The 21,931-nt window shown below is 41.0% G+C and overlaps 1 pseudogene; it reads right to left on the bottom strand.

The window, feature by feature from the left end:
• Nucleotides 1-14,073: 14,073 nt before the first annotated feature.
• LOC133083687 (malignant T-cell-amplified sequence 1-like) lies at nucleotides 14,074-20,240 on the bottom strand (annotated as a pseudogene).
• Between the last annotated feature and the right edge of the window lie 1,691 nt (nucleotides 20,241-21,931).

The following is a 21,931-nucleotide window of genomic DNA, read 5'->3' as shown; positions in this document are numbered from 1 at the left end:
ATTTATTTAGAATCTGCACGTATCAGCAGGGAAACAGCACAGCACGTTTCAAAACAAGCTATGTGTTTAGGAGAGCGCCGGGGTGCACGATCTGTGGGAAAGAACAAGACCGTATCCCCGGAAAATATTAGCTCCAGATTCCTTGTGTTGGGAGCATCCATCTTCACCCAGTAGATTTCCGGAGAAGCGCCTGGAGAGGATATTGGATTGTTGCTGAGCTTGGCTGACCCCCACCACCCATGAAAGGGAGAGCTGAAAGTATCAGACAGCTGTGGTCCTTGGAGCAGCCTGACCCATGGGAAGTGCAGAGAGGAGCCCCTTCCAGGATTCCTGTGTTGGTTAGAGTTCAGTTGCTGCAACACACCGCCCCATCCCCCCGCCCCCCACGTAATTATGCCAAACAAAAGTTTACATCTCTCTCACATTCTGATCTGGAGGCAGGCAGTCCGGAGCTGCTCTCGCAAGCCTACTTCAGGAAGCTTCTCTGTCATCCCTGATGCTCTGTCATCCTAAGGGAGTTGGCCTCTTCCGGGGTGGACATGGGGCAGGATGGAGCTACAGTTTCAGTGTTTACTTTCGTGAGGTAGGACAGAGGGAAAAGGAGAAAGTAAGGCCTGCCTCTCCCATGTAGGGAATATCCTACAAGTTGCACAAATTTCTTTCCTTCCATCTTGGAGGGAGAGCTTAGTCACACAAGTAACCCAGCTGCACAGGAGGCCGGGAACGTCTGTAGTCTCGGGCAGCCCTGCGCTCGTTAAATATCGAGTGTTCAGTTGCTCTAAGAGAGAAGTGGGCCAGGCTGATGGGAGCCAAATGGATGTCTCTGCCCCCTACACACAGTTTTCACTGTTTTCTCTCATCACCCACCCACACCCTAACAGAGTTCATGTTTTATGAGAGTTTTTCCAGACAAATCACATTAATTCATATTTCAGGACCCAGATGAAAATCATCAGCCTGTGGGTGCTTTTCATTACACTCGCTGGCAAATTGTTGGTGGAACTCCGTTACTAACAGTGTCTCTGGCTAGGGGAGGCGACAGGGCAGGGTAGTGGGAGAACAATAGTAAAGTGCAAAGTGGGAGCAACAGGGTGACAGGCAGAGGCTTCAATCCCCAGGAAGAAAATAAACACAGGCACGCTCCTGTATTCAACCCCCAAAATAATTTTGTAGGGAAGAAACAGCTACAATTAACTAAAATCATATCTAAACACTTAAAATTATCCTCCTTAGAATTTCCCATTAGTCAGAATCTCCATAAGCACTTCATCCAGATGTGAAAGTAACTTTATTTATTTATTTATTTATTTTTGTATATCTAACTAGCAAGGTGTCAGTAAAAAATGCAAAGGTAAAGGTGGTGAGGATGCAGTGAAACCAGCACTCTTAGATGCTGGATTGGAAAAATGTAGATGGTACCATTTATTTCTGGAGCATCATTTGGTAATATGCATTAAAAATTGTAAAATATTTATGGTATTTGAGCTAGTAATTCTACTTCTGAGAATACATATAAAGAGAGAGTGGCATAGACATATATACACTACCAAATGTAAAATAGATAGCTATTGGGAAGCAACCGCATAGCACAGGGAGATCAGATCGGTGCTTTGTGACCACCTAGAGGGGTGGGATAGGGAGGATGGGAGGGAGGGAGATGTAAGAGGGAAGAGATATGGGAACATATGTATATGTATAACTGATTCATTTTGTTATAAAGCAGAAACTAACACACCATTGTAAAGCAATTATACTCCAATAAAGATGTTTAAAAAAAAAAAAAAGAAAAGAAAATAATCAGAAATGCTGGCAAAGATTTAGGTACACGTGTTTACAAAATAAATGGAAAGATATTCCATGTTCATAGATTGGCAGAATTAATGTTGGCAATATTTCCCTTCTCCCCAAGGCAATCTACATACAGATTTAATGTAATTAAAATAATTAATGTAATGTATCAAATTTCCAATGGTATTACTCGTGAAAATAGAAAAAACAATCTTAAGATTTCTGTGGAACCACAGAAGACTCTGAATAGCTAAAGCAATCCCAAGAAAGAAGAACAAAGTTGGAAGAATCACACTTCTTGCTTTCAAATTACAGTACAAAGCTATAGTCAACAAAACAGTATAATATTTGCATCAACATAGACACAAAGACCAATGGAACAGAATGGAGAAATCTAAAATAAACCCCTGCATGTACAGTCAACTAATGTCTGACAACAGTGCCAAGAATACTCAATGGAGAAAGGATAGTCTCTTCAATAAATTGTGCTTGAAAAACTGGCAGCCACATGCAAATGTATAATACTGGATCTGTATTTTATACCCCTCATAAAAATCAACTGAAAGTGGATTGAAGAAAAATGTAAGATCTGGAACCATAAAACTCCTACAAGAAAGTATAAGGGACTGGCTCCTTCACAGCGGTCTTGGCAATTTTTTTTTTTTTTTTTTTTGATTTGACACCAGAAACAAAGACAGCAAAAGCCAAAAGAAACAGGTGGGAGTACATAAAATTAAAAGGTTTCTACACTGCAAAGGAAACCATCAACAAAGTGAAAAGGCACACTATGTAATGGGAGAAAGTATTTGCAAATATCTAATAAGGGGTTAATATGCTGATTGTATAAAAACCTACACAAGTCAATAGCAAAACAATAATAACAAAAAGAAAAACAATTTAGTTAAAAAATGAGCAGAAGAACTGGATAGATATTTTTCCAAAGAAGACATGCAAATGGGCAACAATACATGAAAAGATGTTCAACATCAGTAATCATCAGGGAAATAAAAATCAAAGGCACAGTGAGATATCACCTCACACCCGTTAGGCTGGCTGCCCTCAAAAGCACAAAAGAATGAGTTTTAGTTAAGATGTGGAGAAAAGGAAATCCTTGTGCACTTGTAGGTGGGAATGTAAATTGGTGCAGCCACTATGGAAAACAGTATGAAGGTTTCATGATTATACCACAATAAAACTGAAAAAAAATCTATTTTAAAATGAAAAGCAGGAACAAAAAAACCAAAACCACAGGGCTTGTAGGGAAATGGGTTTAGGGCCCAAAACTCAAAAACTGTCATTGGTACATTAAAAAATAAGACCCTGCTAGGGACTGAATGTTTCTGTCCCCTGAAAATTAATATTTTGAAGACCAATTCCCAATGTGATGTTATTTGGAAGTTATGTGATGTTACTTCAGGAAGTAATTAAGTCAGGAGGGTGGAGCTCTCATCAATGGGATTAGTGCCCATATAAAAAGACAACCGAGAGCTTGCTTTCTCTGCTCTTCACCCAGAGAATACCTCTCCAGGAAACAGCACTCACCAGACAAGTGCTGCCACCTTGATCTTGGACTCCCCAGCCTCCAGAACTGTGAGAAATAAATGTTTGTTGTCAAAACCACCCAGTCTATGGTATATTCGTTACAGCAGCCCAAACAAACCCTATTAAAAATAGTAGTGTAATTATATGTGCTAAATGGTTAAATATTTACCCACAACAAATATGGCACTTTATCTTGAAAAGGGCCTGCAGTTTGCTGGTTAATCTGGGTGGCAGAAGGGTTGCAGCTTGTGGATGATTGTGAAGCAGTGAGAGAAGGATGATTTGAAATCCCATAAAAAGCTGTAACGTCTGATGTGAGTGGGGTAGCTGTTTGAGGTGTGTGCAAGTGTGTGTTTTGTGTTTTTCCACCTGGCTAGGTTCCTCTGGGTGCAGCTGTGCATCCATTCACCAACTGTTTCTCTGGACAAAATTACATGTGAACACAAGTGAGATTCAGAATATGTTCAAATTGTTCCCTGTATGTCAGGTACGTTAGAGCAATACCTTATTGCAACTCTGACAATGTATTATCTTTCTCCAACATGGCTATGAAAGAGCATATATGGCCTTAAATCTGGAGATCCCTAAGGATCACGAACTGCAGTTGGAGGAATTGAAGCAAAGGGTCTTTAACAATTATTTCTAAATAAATAATATAACACATTATGGAAAAAAGGAGGAGTAAGGTGTAAAGCCTACCTTGGCTTCCATGTTCCGTTGAGTCATTTTCTCTTAATGAATTCAGTTCGCAGATTATGTAATCAAAAAAACTGTAGGCTTTTGTATGGTTAAATATAGAATATTATAATATAATGCTAAGGTAGTATGAGCTCCAATAGGTGTGGAGAACAACATTTTGAAATATGAAAATCCATAAAGGAGGGTTAGTAGTTCCATAGGCACTATAGTCCCTGCTCTCTAACTTTAGATTTAAAAAAGTAATGACCCTGACTATCTGAGATGGTTAAAGCCAGTTTTTGAACATTTCTTGTTCTGAAGCCCCACACTGTCTTAACAACATCTTCAACTTACTTTGATTAAACAACTCTAAAATAAATGCACTCCAAGAAATATCAATAAATTTTTACCTAATTAAAAATAATATCCCAGACACTTTCATCTATATTTTGGATGCTTCATCGTTTTTAAATGGGTTTTTACCCTGATTATGTGAGTAATGTGTTGTCAAACTTTATAAAGTACCAAGAAAATAAGAATCATGCACATCTCTATCGCAAAGAAAGAGCTAGTAACATTTTTATATATTTACACTCCTAATAAACTCACATGTAAATATTGTTGATTTCTCTCTCTCTCCATGCATATATAATGTAATGTAATATATAATTTTGGGAGCAATGCATTGAAAGAATGCGGGTTTGGGCATCTGATTTGCAGATGACACAACCCACCTTCCAGGTCTGCTCTAAGGAATTAAATTAGATTCCCAAAGTTAAGGGTTCAACGTATGTAACATGTAATGTAAATAGTAGCTGCTATGATGCATTTATTGACCTGTATTTAATATCTTCATAGACATTATGCTAATGCCTGAATAATGTTATGTCAGGAACATGTGCAATATAGTTTAACCATTTCCTTGCTATTTAGATTGTAGATTTAGGGCTCTTCACAATTTTTCCATCTTAAAAGTAAAGTATTTGAATACCTTGTCTATGGAAAAACACGTCCCCATATCATTTTCCCCCCTGTTAGTAGTAGAATTCCAAAGATGGAATTACAAGAGGTTTATTAACACATCTTTAAAAACTGCTTTCTAGAAATGTACCAATTTATGTATGTGGCTGTTCACCATTTTGATTTAATTGTGCCATGTTTTGAGAGTTTTCCTAAAGGTAGAAAGGATTGTATTATTTTTCACTTGTGAGATCAATGTTTTATGTTTGTATTTTTGTTTAATCAAAGGAATTTTCTGTGCACATCGTTCGTGTGTGTGTTTCACATCTGTTTTATTCTTTGTGTTTAAATCAATTTGTGTTAATGTTTTAATATTAAAAATATTAACTTATATAAATATTAACCTCTTGAAGTTTCCCATTTTTATGTAATTTTTCTTCTATCCTTTCTATGTGTCAGATTTTCCCATCTAGAAATCTCATATATATATATTTAAATAAAACCCTGTTTAAATTTATATCAAATTTATTTTTATGTATGGTTTTGAGTGAAGATGTAAATACTTTTTAAAGAAAACTAACTACCCAGTTTTTCATCACCACTTATTGTATGGTCCATAATGGCTTCTATTGATTGTAATACCTTTATCATATAGGCTCTCATCGTAGAATCTACATTTAGGGTAATGCTAGTCTGAGCTACAAATTGGCACTTGTCATCTACCTCGACAAGGATTAAATCATGTGCTGGTGCAGCTGCTTCAGCCACTGACCTTCAACACCCCCTGAAAGGAGTTCAGGGTGGAGAGCAAAAATGAGGTCGTCTGTGCTCTGGGGAAACTGGCAGGAAAGTTCTTCAGAGAGTTAGATACTTTCAGGAGAAGATTTTAGGAGCCCAATTCTTGTATCCCCTCATATCTAGAAAAACACTAAGATCTTTCATGGTGAGGTCTGCTCCTCGAGACTAGCAGTAACCTTCACGAGACTAACAGAAACATTCTGCAAAAAATATATATGCTCGATTGCATGTACTCCCCCTTCATCGAAATCACATATATACGGACCTTCCCCCTGCTTCTTTGGAGCAGTTTCTCAGAGCTCTCTGAAATGCTGTCTCCTGGGTTATAGTCCTCATTTTGTCCAAATAAAACTTAACTTGCAACTCTCACGTTGTGCTTTTTTTTTCAGTCGACACTAGTTTATCTTTTTCTGTATTGGAACCACATTCTTAATTTAGCTTTATATATATAATTAGTAAGGCACGTTTCACTCATTCTTTTCAAAAAATTTTCTAGCTTGACTTTCAGCTAAATCTTAATCACTTTCTTAACAACACACTAGGATTTTGACTGGAAGTTTATGAGAATTAAAATCGAGAAAGGTAGATATCTCTATAATATTTGGTGTTGTACAGAATCATGGCATTTTCTCTTTTTTTTTTTTTTTTTGGTCTTTTTAAATGGTATTTTGTAAATTTGATTTTTTTCTACTTATTCATTCTCTATATTCTTTTAAAATATATTTATTTTAAATTTTAGTTGCTTTTTTAAGGATGAGATTTATACATATGCTTTTTATATCTTAAAAGTAGAAAGTCAGTTGCTTTGTGCATTTTTTTTATGATTCTTGTCCTTTGAACTGTTATGTTTTTAAGGATTTTCAGCGTCTTTTCATTAACTATTGAGAAATCTCATAATCTCTGAAAAAGTCCGTTAGCATTCAACAATTCATATATTATTAATTAGTATTTTAATAAAATAGGATTTTTAAAATTGGGGTATAGTTGCTTTACAATGTTGTGTTAGTTTCTGCTGTACTGCAAAGTGAATCAGCTATATGTATGCATATATCCCCTCTTTTTTGGATTTCCTTTCCATTTAGGTCCCAAAGAGCATTGAGTAGAGTTCCCTGTACTATACAGCAGGTTCTCATTAGTTATCTATTTAATACACAGTACTGTATGTATGTCAATCCCAATCTCCCAATACATCCCACCTCCCTTTTCCCCCCTTGGTGTCCATACATCTGTTCTCTATGTCTGTGTCTCTACTTCTGCTTTGGAAATAGGTTCATCTGTACCATTTTTCTAGATTCCACATATATGCGTTAATATATGATATTTGTTTTTCTCTTTCTGACTTACTTCACTCTGTATGACAGTCTCTAGGTACATCCACGTCTCTACAAATGACCCAATTTCATTCCTTTCACTGGCTGAGTAATATTCCATTTATATATGTACTACATCTTTTTTACCCATTCATCTGTTGATGGAGACTTAGGTTGCATCCATGCCCTGGCTATTGTAAATAGTGCTGTGATGAATATTGGGGTGCATGTGTCGTATTGAATTATGGTTTTCTCAGGGTATATGCCCAGTAGTGGGATTGCTGCATCATATGCTAGTTCTATTTGTAGATTTTTAAGGAACGGCCATATTGTTCTCCATAGTGGCTGTATCAATGTCCAATCCCACCAACAGGTACAATTGGTGTGTGGTTTTGTTTCGTATCATTTATGTCTGATATCAGGGTTAAATTATTTTCACAAAATACAGATTTCCTCTATTCTTCTATTCTTGATTCTCTGAAACTCTTTGTTAATTTTGTAGTCAGCTGTTTTTTTTTTTTTACTTGCATAGCCCACACGTGATTTTCAGAAGTAATTGTTGAAAATTTTTATTTTATATCCTTCCTTGATTATTTTTCTTTTGCTTTAGTTGTTTTAAATATTGGTCTTGATAATTCATATTTTTCCAGAAAGTAGTCTATTTCTTGTACTATTCTAATGTATATATACAAATATATATCTATCTGACCTGGGGTCTCACACAAGGTCCCTAAATATCTTGGAGTTTCCTGGGTTATAGAAGTGGGGTTTTTTCCTATGTTTTTTAAAGTGTTAATTTAAATTTTTTTTTTCTGGTAGGAAACGATTACTTGCATATCACTTAGACGCTTTCAAGTCTTATTTTTAAGGTTTGTTAGTACAGTTCTAGAGTATCCTTTAGTACAGTCTTAGGGTATCCTTTATTCTAGGGCTTGTGATTAGTTCCACTTCTAATATGCACAATTTCTTGTGTCTTAATTGAATGCTCCATGTATTCAAGGAGGTTTCTTCACTCTGGCTGGTGAGGATTCTCAGCCATACATGAACTTTGGAAATTATTCAATGTACAGTTCTCCAGTAATTGTTCTTTCCACTGAAACTGTTCCTGCCCAGACTTGTGAAATTCCACCTGTGTGTGCTCAGATTGGTACTCGACAGAGACCCAGAGGCATCATCAGGCAGTTGTGGAGTTTTCTCTCCTGGTAGCTCCCTCCTTTTGGATGCCCTGCCCCACAAATTATCGCCCCCTGGACCTCCCAACTCACTGTGTTCTCTCCCTTGCTCTTCCCATTGGAGTCCCTGCCTCTCAGTTCAGCTGTAATTTCTGGCCCATTACAAGTACTTGCCTCCAATTCTGTCATCTCCTGTTCCTATGTAAAGGCTCAGTAGCATCTTCCCCTGAATGATGACCATGGATGAAACCTAAATCCTCTTCTCCTTCCCCAGCTACTTTAAACTCCCCTCTGGATGTCTCCTCTCATCCAGACTCAGTGAGTCACAATCATCCATGATCCATTTTTTCATACTCAACAAGATGTCTGACCATGTTGAGTCTATCTCCAGTGGAGTGGGTTGAACAATGATGGAGAAAGAGAGACGGGCAGACAGCAGTTAGAGACCATGTCAGGCTGTCGTGGGCATGAGAATGAATGACACTGCTAAGAAGAGGAACAAATTATAGAGAAGTCACAAGGGTAGAAGAGGTTGGTAAATGTTTTTAAACACAGATTGAGGAGAAATCTGGTAGAGGAGAAGTTGAATTTATAATAAAATAAAGAGAAATGACCATTTCTAGGTTCCTCAGAAAAACTCAGTACCTGCTATCTTACTGGTAACATCTTATCAAATGCTATTTCAGTTACAAATACTTGAGGCTACAAATCCTTTAGAAACTATCCTATACGTATTTTAGCAGTAGAATAACATAGGCCAAAGTTATGCATTGCAGCATTGTTTGTAATGTCAAAAGATGGTTGAATATTAGTGTTTATCCCAATGTTGACTGGCAACATGCATTATACTACATCATCGACTCAGTTGACTGCTTTGTAGGAAACACGTCCTGATAGAAACTTTTTTCCCCAGATATTGTCAACTGAATATAAGGAAGATATAATGAAACATTATACACTATTTATGTATGAAAATATGGAGTGAAGGAAAAATAGCTATTCACATTTGCTTGTATTCACATAAAAAGACACTCTGGAATGATACCTGGGAAATCAACCACAGTGGCTGACTTTGAAGACAGGGGGTCCTAGGCAAGGGCAGGGGGCAGAATACAATATAAAGTATTTAATATTTTTAGGGTCTTGAACCTTGTACACGTATTATCAACTTCTCAGAAATGTGGACATTAAATTTTTTTTAAACCTCTAAAGATTAAAAGTTATAGCACGATTTCTACCAACTGAATGAAAGTCAAATTTGTTTTACCAGAAAGATTATCCAGCTTCTCTAAAATGTCTACTCATGAGAATTTTCTGGTTGCTTTTGCTTATTTTCTTTCACTTTGGAAGCAGTTTTCTGATTCATAATCCTTTGTGTTCTTCTTTTCAAAGAACATCTACCACTGCTAATTTTATGGGTTAAGCATGATCTAATTTTCTTCCCTTTTGTCCCATTTTTCCCTATGAAAAGGCTCTGTAGATTCATTATCAGTTGAGACAATACTTAGATAATTCATATGGCTGGAGGACAATTATTTGCCTTAATACTTGAATTCTTTCTCTGCATCTGACATATTAATAATGCCAGTAAGATATTGTATAAAACCGTTGAAATTATTATAATAAGAAATATTGGTCAGGAGACCGTATCTTAAGACTGATTGTAACACCAGCAGCCATGTTGACAGTGAAGAGATGTGACACGTGAGGGAGGGGATATTTCATGTGGGAGAGAGGAGAGCTCTCTTCAGAGGTATAAAGGGTGTTTAAAAACATGTAGAACTAGGCCCAGTGGATGGACCCTTTGGGAGTCACTCCCCAGGCATACATAGGACAATGTCCTGAGCACCTCGAGTGCTGCACAATGCGGTGGTCTGGAGTGGTGGCTGTGGACCCCTCTGTAGATCAGCAGAGAAGATAGTTGCAACCTTGTGTCTGTACAACTCTGTACAAGACCATCTGGCCTTCAGAAAAAGAAACTTGACTAAATGGCATATGGTCTCAGCTCTAATAATAAGATCTTTTCTTGAATCAATTTCTTTTTCCTCTCAACTTGTCAAACCCAGAGTAGTTATTCTGCATGAGACCATTCTCTTTTAATTCCATTCTTCAGTCTCAAATTTTGTAGCTTTTCTTTAGTAAGCACCTGTCCATCTTTATTCTTTAGACAAGATAAGCAAGAGGGTCATTTTCTTATCAGACTTTAAAGGAAAACAAATACCTTTACAATTAGACTTTCTAAGGTTCTAAATTTATTTCATGTTCCCACAATAGTATCTTCAATCCTGAGTTTGTGGCATTTTTACCTAATTCAGAGATGACTCTGGGGACTGAATTTGTGGAGGGACCTCAGAGACCGCTGGGATTTTGAACTCTTGGCAGTTAGATCTCCGTTTATAGAAGTGTTAACAACCAATGAAACAATCAGCATACAGTCCTGGGTTACAGGGGTGACAACCGGGAGAAGACGATCTATGGATGACAGAAGATATCGGCCTTCTGACAAGCAGTTGCATTTCATTGCGAGGCAAACAGAAAGTGCCTGCAGATACAGAGATGCCATCAGCAGGGAGCAGGATGGCTTCACCCACATCTGTTGTCAACAAAACCATCAGAAGTCAGTCATTCCCTGTTCTGATTTGTGCTTCCTGTTTCTCCACTCCCTTGTGCTTCGAGCCTGCTCTTCTGAGTTGATGTTCTCCTCTGTGCTTTTTCTAAATCTCCTTCTGGGCCAGCAGGATGTAGGAAGCAGAGGTGCAGTGTGGAGGATCTGCTTCGTATAACACGTCTGACCGCCGTGCAGCTGGGACAGTACGTGTGCTGAGCGTCCACCTGCCTTCCCATGGGTGTGGCTGAGATGGGACCAGAGGTCTGAATGGGGAGGGTGGTAGGGGTGCCTTTGTTTTCTTTCACCCCCAGGTCAGGAGCTCTTAATCTGAGGGGCTTAGGGAACCCAGGGAGCCTGTGGTCTCCCTAAAGTCATGTATAAAATGTGCTTGTGCACAGGTTTTTTTTCAAATGAAATTAAATGCCCTGGATTTAACCCTTCAGAATATTTTATCACTGTTCCTAGTCTGTAGAGGACCTTGTGCCTTGGAGCAGAACATAGCTGCAGTGATTTCAACACATTTCCATTGTGAACAGTACCTAGTAAAGTAAGCTTTCAGAATCAAGAGCGACTGGTGGCTGAAATGGTTTAAAAACATTCTATGAAGTCTCTAGAATCAGGAGTGTTTGACCTGCACTCTACTGGAACATTTTAAGGTCTACTACTTTATTTTCCACTTGAGAGCAGCTAGGTCAAGTTTTTTTTTCTCCCAGACAAGAAAACCTAACTATATAAAGTCTCTGTGTCTGGCCATGGTCAAAGGACAAACTAGTTTAGGGCTGGTCACAGGCAGACTTTTATCATTACCGGAAATTAAAGTGGCAAAGAGTATTTATAACACAAAACACTAAACGCATTTCATTATTGGATAATCTCGATCTACAGAGAGGGAAAGTCTCTTCCTGTGGTTATTTGTAAATACTTCATACAGATCTATTTAAATGGCTTTGTGCTCTTCTAAAATTACTATCCCGTGACAATGGCCAGGACTTAATGCACTTATGCACCAAACTATTTAGGTTCCTGCCCAAGTGTGGTAAACTGGTTAAAAAACAACAACAAACCAAACCAGTGAACTGATTTTTAAACTGGCTGAAGGTGCCACCTACTGTCCAGTCTGTAGAAATGAGACGGGAATGTAACCTGAGCCTTGTCTACTGAGAGCCACAGGAACTAGGATATGAAGGTGAATTAGACTCACGTCTAATTATACTTTCTAATTATACTCTATTAATAATGAGTTATGTAAATAGTTATATTTATACTCTCTCCCCAACATCCCCAATCTCAGGTTACAGAAAATAAAACATTAGAAAATTATTTTAAATTGTGGCAGATGTAGGAAGCAGTATCAGGCTATCATGTGCTTTCTGTAGATCCAGATTATCCAGTAGCAAAATGCCTTTAGAGTTCTGCATCAAACATGCTCTTTGCCATTTCAACTCTAGTGATGACCGAAGCCCAGAGCCCCCTGAGTAGCGGCTCTTGCTGCGGATCGACTGTATTTACTTTACACTGTGTTGAACAGATGACAGAAAAAGAAAAAGCTCTAAGAAGGAGGAAGATTTCAGGTACGCAAAATTGGTATTTTAAAATATTGATCTGGGAGTTTTGTTTTTAATGGACCAATCCATGATAGAACAGGCCCAAACGGGTTTTCAGAATAAAATGTACATTTTCTTCCCCGGAGAGATACTGGCAGCCAAGTTAATTAAACATGTGTTTTCTAGGAACCTGGCATAAATTCTCACTTGCTTTAGACAAATAACTGATTTCCAGGCTGGCTTAAACCCAGCGAGTGCTCAAGGAATGTTCTAGTGACTACTGTTCAGCGAGGGTTTCATTATTTGTGCTTCGAGTGTGTTCTGTCTTTAATCCTTAAATTAAGACCCATTCTCTTCCACGTAATTTACTATTTGACTTGACTCTAGGCTGTATGACAAGACATTTCTATGTAATCACATGTAAAGTTGAGCGTGTGTGCGCGTGTTTTTAAATACAAACAGTGTACACTCTTGTTCAAGGTCATCCTGAGTTCCAAGTACACACACACACAAAACTGGATAATTCAGAGTAAAAATACAATTTCCCGTTCACCCGTATCAAGGTATCCATGGTTCATTTGTATATATTCTTCCAACTTAAAAAAAACATTTTCAAATATATTTTTATTTACTCACAGATAATACAGTTTCATTTTTACTTGTCTTAAACACTCTGTATTGCCTCGAAGCTTGCTTTTGTCATTTAACAGCATGACTTTGAGGTGTCACCATTTCCTATTTTGGGGTTTTCCACTGCTATTTGAGAACACTGCAGAAAGCTTACCACAGAACCACATAATACTTCTATAAGCATATCCAGGTTCATATTTCATTTCGATCTCTCACCTTCATGCTAATAACAATATGCATAATTAAACGTTTCTATGTTTTCAAAGATAATTTTCTTTAAAGTGAATATAAAGCCCGTTCACCAAGCAGTTTCTGTGGTGTCTTGCCTTATTCTAATCTCGTCTTGAATTCCTTAAAACTTTGAGGCGAAAACTTCGTTGTAAACTTTAGGTTAAACTGTAGGCTGTCTCTAGCGCAGCTAATTCCATTACTGACATCGGTGGTAATAACCGGTTTTCAGATTAATCCTACTAAAAATATCTAGCACATTAATGACAAAAACAAAGTTATTACAAGACAGTTCATAGCATGAGGCTTTGGAAGTCCGCAGGAGCTGGGAGCTGCCTGTCCATGTGTAGTGGCTGAGGCATCTCCTCGTCTCTCTTCTCCACCATGAAGGGCTGAGAGGGGCTCTGACTCAGCAGGGATGCTGGGAGAGAAGCCCCCCAGCCAGTTCAATGCCCCTACACCTGACTCTTCCCCGCTCGGTCGTGTCCAGACGCTCACATGAGGGCACCTCAGTTGACACACTGAGAATTCAGTCCCATCTGTCTTCTCGCAGCCCCACCAGCACACTGGCTGGGTCATGAAGCTCTTTCGGGAGAGTTAAAGACTGATGGCCAGGAGAGGACACAGGGGCAGCTCGTCTGCACTGTTTCCAAGCAAGGCGGCAACACTTGTTTTTTTGTTTGGTTCTCTTTTCTGCATGTGTTGAATTTATTCAACATAATCACAGGGGTGTTGTCGTCAGGCTGTCACACACACACACAAACACAGATATTGCACCGCATCCATGTGGAGCCCAAGTGCATTCCTTCTGAGGCTTATTTACATGCTTTTACGTGCCACAGCCCATCTTTTCAATAATACATGTTTCAATGCCAGTTGCTGTGTTGACTTTCTCAGCATCATCTGCAGACATCTTCACGACTGCAGCACCCAGAGCAAGCTGTTTTCCTTCTGCCTCAATTGCAACAATCCTATCTGCTGCAGCGGAGCAAAGCTTAGCTCCTGGAGAAGCTAAGCCTAGACACGTGATATCAACTCCTCTGAGTACAAATTTGATGGCTCCTTTATCCACCTGCTGGTGTGGAAAAAGGGTCTTTTTTATCTCTTTTTGTGTGGAATAACCTTGGGATTGGATAAAACGACTCTTCTCTTTTTCTAAATAGAGTAACTCTCCAGTCATTGTAAAGATTTCCAACTATTCATGGCATCCCACTCTTTTAACTGGTTCCTTCTTAGGCATGACTGGATGAAGGCGTGGTTTAATGTCTGGGAAAGGTTCTACTTGTTCTTAGTACCCTTAATAGCAGGTTTTCCACTGGATGTAGCTGAACACATTGTCTTTTTAATCATATTTCTTGAACATGATTCAAGGTGAAAGGGTGATGATAGGGAAGGGCTCGGAATGGGAAAAAATAGACTTAGCAAGGATCCGGCAAACCCCCTACACCTGGAAGGCCAAAGGGAGGGTGGCAGCTGGGGTCGTTACCCGCAAGTGACACATCTGGCCGCACTTTTCCGGCTCTAGGGAAATCTCATTCCGTCTGCTCCTTCAACTACTTCCTCCAACTATTCATGTGAGCACTGCGGCAATTTGGGGGCTGTTTGGAGTTACCAATTTCTCCCCAGGGCTGGTAGCTGAAAGGGCGGAAGTTGTGCTGGAAGAAGAGACGAAGCACTCATTCTCGTTGCAACAACAGAATGGAGGGGTGGCACCTGGTCTCCAGATGGACGGTTGGCCATTTCTGCAGGCTCACAGGGGTCAGAAGAGTGTGCACGTCAACGCTCAGGGGCATCCTCCTGAATTCCACTACCAAGGTAGGGTCCCTCTCACGGCCCTGACCTCCCACGGGCTAGCAGACCTCTGGTGGGTGGCTGACTAACCTCATCTGGGACTTGGAGCCTGGCTACTTTAACTAATAAATTGTTGATGAAAATAATCAATAAACAATCTATAATAGGAATAGAAAAGCATCTTATTTGAGCCAAACTGTGGACTATAGCCTGGGAGACAACCCCTCAGATATCTCTGAGGAACTGTCCCCGGGAAGCATGGTTTTCAGTACAGTTTTATATATTGTCAGAAAAAAAGAACATTAAACAATTCAGGGATACATTCCTTTAAGGTTTCAGGGAAAAAACAAAACCAAAAACAAAACAAAAAAACAAAGAATAGATCATCCCATACACAGCAAGTCAGCATGACCTTGGCACCTGGGAAGTGAGGCTTATTACTGAAGGAGCTTCAGCATTGGCGTCCCAGGAAGGGAGGCGTTTCATCTTTATTTTTAACATGGACATTCTTTACTTCTAGTCAATGCACTCTTTTCTTTAATAATTAAAGCAGAAGCACAATGTATGTTTGATAGGTCACACGCAGGCTGTGTTAGTATGCGTAACATTCAAGTTAACTCATGTATAAGCCAGACGACTTCCCCATACCTCAATATGAGAAAATATCTTTTATCAAAATCCTGGTTCTGGGTAGGGGGTTCAGCTTTCTCTGCTTTCTTTCTACCCGGAAGCTCCTCTGCTGGTTTCGATGGTGACTAGCAATTACTACCCTGTCACCTGTGAGAGTTTGCACACCTGGACCATCACCTATTTCAGACACTATGGGTGCCCCACCTAGCCCGTGGAGGGGTCCTTGTTACTGCCAACTGCGGAGCTGTCTAGCTCCCAAATCCCTCACATCACTGCTTTCCCCCCGTCACAAGTCAGTTTCTCTGGAAGGGAATGTTAAGATGGATTTTGGCAAGCAGGGTGCAAATTAGGTGTCACCCTCTCTGACAGGGCAGAGAGGGAGCAGGATTGGCCAGATGGCATAGTTGAGCAGGTGTCAAGCCCTGAGGAAGCCTTGGCTCAGCCCATGGGGTATCTGAAGCATACGTGGCCATCACAGGTGTTGAAAGTGCCCCTCTGCACTTGACCATTGGGTGTGGCAGCCCTGAGAGGGACCCATGCATGGGTGAGGCTGCTGAGGGGATCTTGGCTGGAAGTTGCCTCTTGATGGCACTCCAGCAGCTGGGCAGTGTGTGTTTTCTGGGCCAGAGTGTGGGTGGCACATCCGTGTGCACTCTGAGTGGTGCCCCATATTTTAGAGATGAGTAAGTGGGGAACATGTTAGAGATATTTGGCTTGTCATCTTCCCCTTGCTGCACCACCTAACATGCTACACTACCTGATTCTGGTGGTAAACAGTCATGATGATTAAATTTCTTTAACTTCATTTTGAATTATTACTGTAAAATAGATTGTTTCCTAATATTTACTACATAATCTGGTAACAAAGTCACACTATTATCAGTAAAATTAGTTTAGGTTCATTGTGAGTTGTTACCCTGAAGGCTATTGAAATAATGAGGTTTCTGTTTTCTCACATTGTGTAATCTAAGTAGATACACGCTGTTGATGCAGGCACACAGAGGGGCAGATCTGGGGTAGTATATTAAACAAGCTTGACATTAAACACACTTTAGGTAAAGGCATCTTGGGGCCTTGGGCCAAATACCACTAAGAGATGGAGGGCTTCGATTCTTATCTGCACAGAAGGATCCAAAAATAGCCTGAAGCTACTACACAATGAAAGCCTATTCTTTAGTTTGTCATAATTCCATCACTGGGCAAGTCTTGGTGAGTCATTTGTTGTTGTTGTTTTTGTAGCTGTTGTTTTGGTTCTCCTTGCAATCTACTGGTGTCACTTGAGAAACAATTTTCAGCTGGGGCAATTTTTCCCCAATCCCCCATCCCCAGAGGACAAGTGGCTACATCCGGAGACATTTTGGGTTGCAACGCAGGAGGAGATGCTAGTGGGTAGAAGCCAGGGGTGCTGCTCAACATCCCAGAACTCACAGGACAGCTCCCACAGCAAAAAATTATCCAGCTCAGAATGTCTTTCATCCCCAGGTTGAGAAATCTTGCCCTAGAGCAAGAGCAAAGGGCTTAAACATCACACAATGAGCATTCTGCACTTTTTGAGCAGAGTATTGGACTAAAACTTTTACACAAAAAGTGAATAAGCTTGTTGAGGTCAGTGGCACTGTGACAACTCTTGTTTAAAGTCACCCCCACGTGATACCGTACCTCTCATGAGCTTTCAGTGTAGTTGAGCTTTAACAGCCTGACACAAGACTGGAACAACTTTGGTCCTTCCTACTTGGTCTATGCAAACCTCTAGGAGGAGAAGCTAAAAGGGTCATATTATCAGGGGGAAAAGAACAGGCAGATGAAACAAGCTGTGAGAGCTTTAGCGCCCACCACAGGCAGTGAGGTCTCTGGAGCTCAGCTGCAGTCACAAGCTGTGTGAATCAGCTTAGGAGTAGACACTTGTGCAGTTTAGCCTCCTTGTCCCCAATAAATGTTCATGCACTGCCTGCTACATGCTAGACAAGGAAATGCCGCAGCCTTGTCTCAAGCAGCAGCGCTGTAAGCCTGGACACTCAGGACATGGTATAGGTGCTGTGATAGACACCAGAAGAAGCCTCAGTTGAGGAGAGCACAGAGCACAGACTAGTGACTGCAGAGGCTCTAATTTGTAAACTTTGCAGCTACAAGAATACTGCTCACGTGTGAAGCCAAAGTGCCTGATGAATGGCTGATATCCTTACACTGAGTTTACCAAGAAAAGCTGCCTGTCTGGGGGGCTGAGCGACCAGCCCCGTGGAGGACGTGGTAGAGCTGCCGCCACAGATGCCTGCATAATGTCTCAAGTGCCTGGTCCCACAACCCACACTGGGCCAGCTTCCTCACCTCACCTCTCACTGTCATCTTTTTGGCTGAACGGAAACACATCTATATTTGACTTTTCTCTGGCATTTCTCATTTGTCTGGATGGTTAAACAATAACATTTTAGAAGTAGTCAGACAATTTTGACCATATTAGGTATTTTGCAGGTGTTTCTACCTTTAGTCCCTGTTTACTCTGCCATCTGGAATACAATGACAGCTAATAAATTTCCCAGTGACCAATCTTTGCAAACCTGAGTAGAAGGTAGAAACCTCTAAAGCTGTAGTAAATTGAGTGTATGAGAATAGGCTCAATGAAGTTCTGAATATATTTAGTCATGCCAATCTTATCAGGGGAGTTTTTTTCTTATTGTATTTTTGGGCTATATCTTAAACCAACGCACGACCTGTGCTTAGGTGGCAAGCCTTAGCAACCTCCAATCAGTGCTAGCATGCACACTCGGGGAAAATCAGAGACGCATTTAGTTGTCCTTTCCATCCGACCACCTGGCGGGGGGAGACTAACAGCAGGGAAATTCTCCAATGACAGCAGGTACCCAGTTATCCCAGCTCTGAAAGGAGGAAGATGGGGCAAGGTCGGCTCGCTGGTTGCAGGGAAGCTGTTTATGACTGGCTGTGGGCCTCAGCCTGGCTGATAGCAGGCCTGAGAACTTCAAGGAAGAGAAAGAAAAGAGAGACAGGAGGTAGGAAACAGTGGAGGAGGGGTAAATTCACCTCCGGGTGGCAAAACACAAGTGTCACAGCAGAGACTGGGGAGGAGAGGGAGTCCGGTGGGAGGAGCCAGAGAAGAAATACCTGGAGGACCCTTCCTCCACCCCCAACTCCAGACGGGGCGCAGGGCGCGGGTGACCGTGTTTGCATCCACTCCCCTCACTAAGACTGTGTGCTTCAAGATGGTCTCGAGAACACACCTCATTCTTCACTGAGATTGCAGGTTGGGTTTTCTCTGCCCGCCTCCCCCTCACATTTCACTTTGCCCTGAAGTCTTCATTTTTTTAGGCAAACAGTGTGGTTCTGTGGGCATAGTTGAGCACCCAGGAGGCAAATCCTGACTCGCAGGTGTAATATATATTCATATTAATAGCTTATTTATATTTATTAATTTCATTTATTATAATAAAAGAGTATTACATAAATATATGTACATATAATGTAAATAAAATGTTAAATATGATATACTAATATTATTTTAATATAATATTTATTAATATATCAATAACATATGTTCATATTAATCATACATAGGCTGATTTAGTTAGTGACATCCTTGGCAAGAAGAAAAGCGAAGACTATAGAAATCAGAAGAACTGAGAACTCTGAAGATCTTTGAGAGAACTCCATGCCCTCGATGTAAATGGAGAGAATTACATGAAGAGCTCCTGGCCAGGGCTGCTCACAGAGCTTTTCTAGGCCCCCTGTTTACTGGGTCAAGAGTGAATCAGGGCGCCCCAGATGTCTGGATAAAAGCAGGAGCCTAGGGGCCAGGGCCCAGCCCCCCTGGACAATACCTGTCCTTCTTTCACCACATTGCAGTGGCCCAGCCCGCCCGCGCATCACCTCCTCACTTACACTCCTGTGAACAAATGTTACCACTTCTCCTACACAATGAAGTGTGCGTGTTGCAGAAGAATTGGCACCTACCAAATCATGACAAACATCTTAAAACTACAGAGAGAGAGAGAAGGATAGATAGATGGACAAATAGGTAAGCATGCCACAGTTTTAGACTATAATGTAAAATTAATGAAAATAGAAAGTAATGTTAAAAATGTTTAGCTCTCAGCTTTTATTTTTACCAATGCCTTCATTAAACAATTTATCAGTCATCTAAGTACAGTAGATTCTAAATCATAAAATAAGATTTTAATTTTGAAGTACTGTAGTTTTCTACATTACCAAAATGTACCTTCAAATCATCCAATGTCTTCTTAATCAAAGCAGACATTTGTTGCATATTCAAAGACCCTGTCAGAATGTTCCCAGGAGGTTAGGGAGGAGTTTCTTAGAACATACTCTGCCCTTTCCCTGTTACCAGAAGTAAGAGTGTTTATAAATGGATATTAGTTTTGAGAGAGCTTGGTGAACTGGTTCAGCTCCTACACATGCAGAAACTGTTTGTTAACCAACGTTCTCCAGTAAGTTCAGCCTCCACTTGAATGTGCCGTAAATCCTGAGCCACTAAGCAGGCCAAGAGCTTCGCTGTCCCATTATCCCCTCTGCTTCCACCCACCAGGGTCATGGGCCCACAGGATGCAGAATGGACTGGACTCTCTAGGCCACTCGTCCCCTCCTACCCTTCCCCACTCACAGGCCCAGAGAAACCAAGCTCCTTGCCCTGATTTAAGGAGGAAGGAGATCCAGCAACAGTGCCAGAAGAGTCACATGGGAGGGGGCCCTGCACTCCCAGAGGACCGTGGACTCGTCATGTAGGTTTGGGTGGAACATGGTGGCTGGAAGAGACTCAGGGCCTGACACCTATGGGACCTCACCTGCTGAACAGACTCAGAAACCGTCTGTGGGATGTGCAAGCTGAGGAACAGGGGCCGACTTGGATGGACTGGAGGTAGAGGGGAGGGTTTTCCCTGTTGCAAAGCACAGGCTGTGGTCTTTCTGGGCTGGAAATATTGACAGCTCAGCAACTAATGGAGGGTGTTGGTTGGAGGTGTCCCGGTAGTAGAGTTTCTTAGAGAGGTGAGCAGAGATCCTGGGAGGATGCAAAACACCTCCGAGAGCCTTGGACCACACACTCAGCCTTCTGACCCCAGCGGTAGAAGGTAGCAATTTCTTATATTTAAAGCTGTCCCAGGTCAGGACAGCCGATTTCCCAAGGCCTGAACTGTGAGGAATACAGGTGGGTGTTGCTAACGATGAGCAGTGTCCCTGAGCAGAGGACAGACGAGGGCTCCTGAACAGCCAGGACACAAGCTATTGAGTCAACAAGATAGTCATGAAGGGGGTGAGGCAGACATCATGCTGGAACTCACAGCAATCTTTGCCCTTGAGTAAGCCCCCACAGGGGAGTGAAGTGTTGGAAGAGGGAAGGGAAGATGGAGGACTGTGCATGGCAGGCACACAGGTGAGTGTGCATGGAACACGTATCACATCTTAGTTCCTTAGAGGGTTTTTATGGAGAAAATAAGGACAGGTCCATGGGGCAGCACTGAAATGTGGATGGTCTAGAAAGTCATTTATTTTTTTCTTGTCAAGCTTTACCTCTTCCGGGTGGAAAGAGAAAAAGAGAAAGAAAGGAAGGAAGGGAGAAAAGAATGACAAGAGATGTCCCCAAGTGATCACTGGTTCTCCTCCATAGGGGCCTGGCAGGGACCTCAGCAGAATACGCCCTCAGGAGACCAGCACTGTACCTCATGGGACCGCTGGGTGACTGCAGGTCCCAGGGCACTGCTTCCTTGTCCCAAGCACAACAACTTGCCTGGGGGCAGCTGCCCTCTTCACTAGAGTCTCTCCGTGTCCGGAGTTCTCTTTGCTACAATGAGGGACACTAATAGTGGTGTCATGGTCAGTTTGGATGACGTTGGGAGTTCCAAGGAAGGGCGGCATGGCTGGGCTTGTTTCCTCTGGGCCAACTGGCAGCTCCAGTTGAGTGGGGTAAGTTGGTGTCAGGCAGGGAAGTGGTACTTAATGTTAGTCAACTGTAGACTTTATATGGTTAAAATTGAAAATATGTTTTTTACAAAAAAAACCCAAAAAACAAAAAACCCTGGTGGCATGTAAATGTACGTAAAATCTTACGGCTTAAAAAGAAAAATTCTTAGGCCAAACGAAGGAGTACATTACTGATACATTCTAAAACATGAGCCTCAAAAGCATGATATTTAGTATAAGAAGCCAGACATAAAGGGCACATATTGTATGATTCCAGTCACATGAAATATTGAGAATAGGCATATCCGTAGAGACAGGAAGCAGATT

The sequence above is a fragment of the Eubalaena glacialis genome, unplaced genomic scaffold (genome assembly GCF_028564815.1).
Source record: "Eubalaena glacialis isolate mEubGla1 unplaced genomic scaffold, mEubGla1.1.hap2.+ XY scaffold_56, whole genome shotgun sequence".
Classification (NCBI taxonomy): domain Eukaryota; kingdom Metazoa; phylum Chordata; class Mammalia; order Artiodactyla; family Balaenidae; genus Eubalaena; species Eubalaena glacialis.
This window is presented reverse-complemented; position numbering and strand designations above follow the sequence as displayed.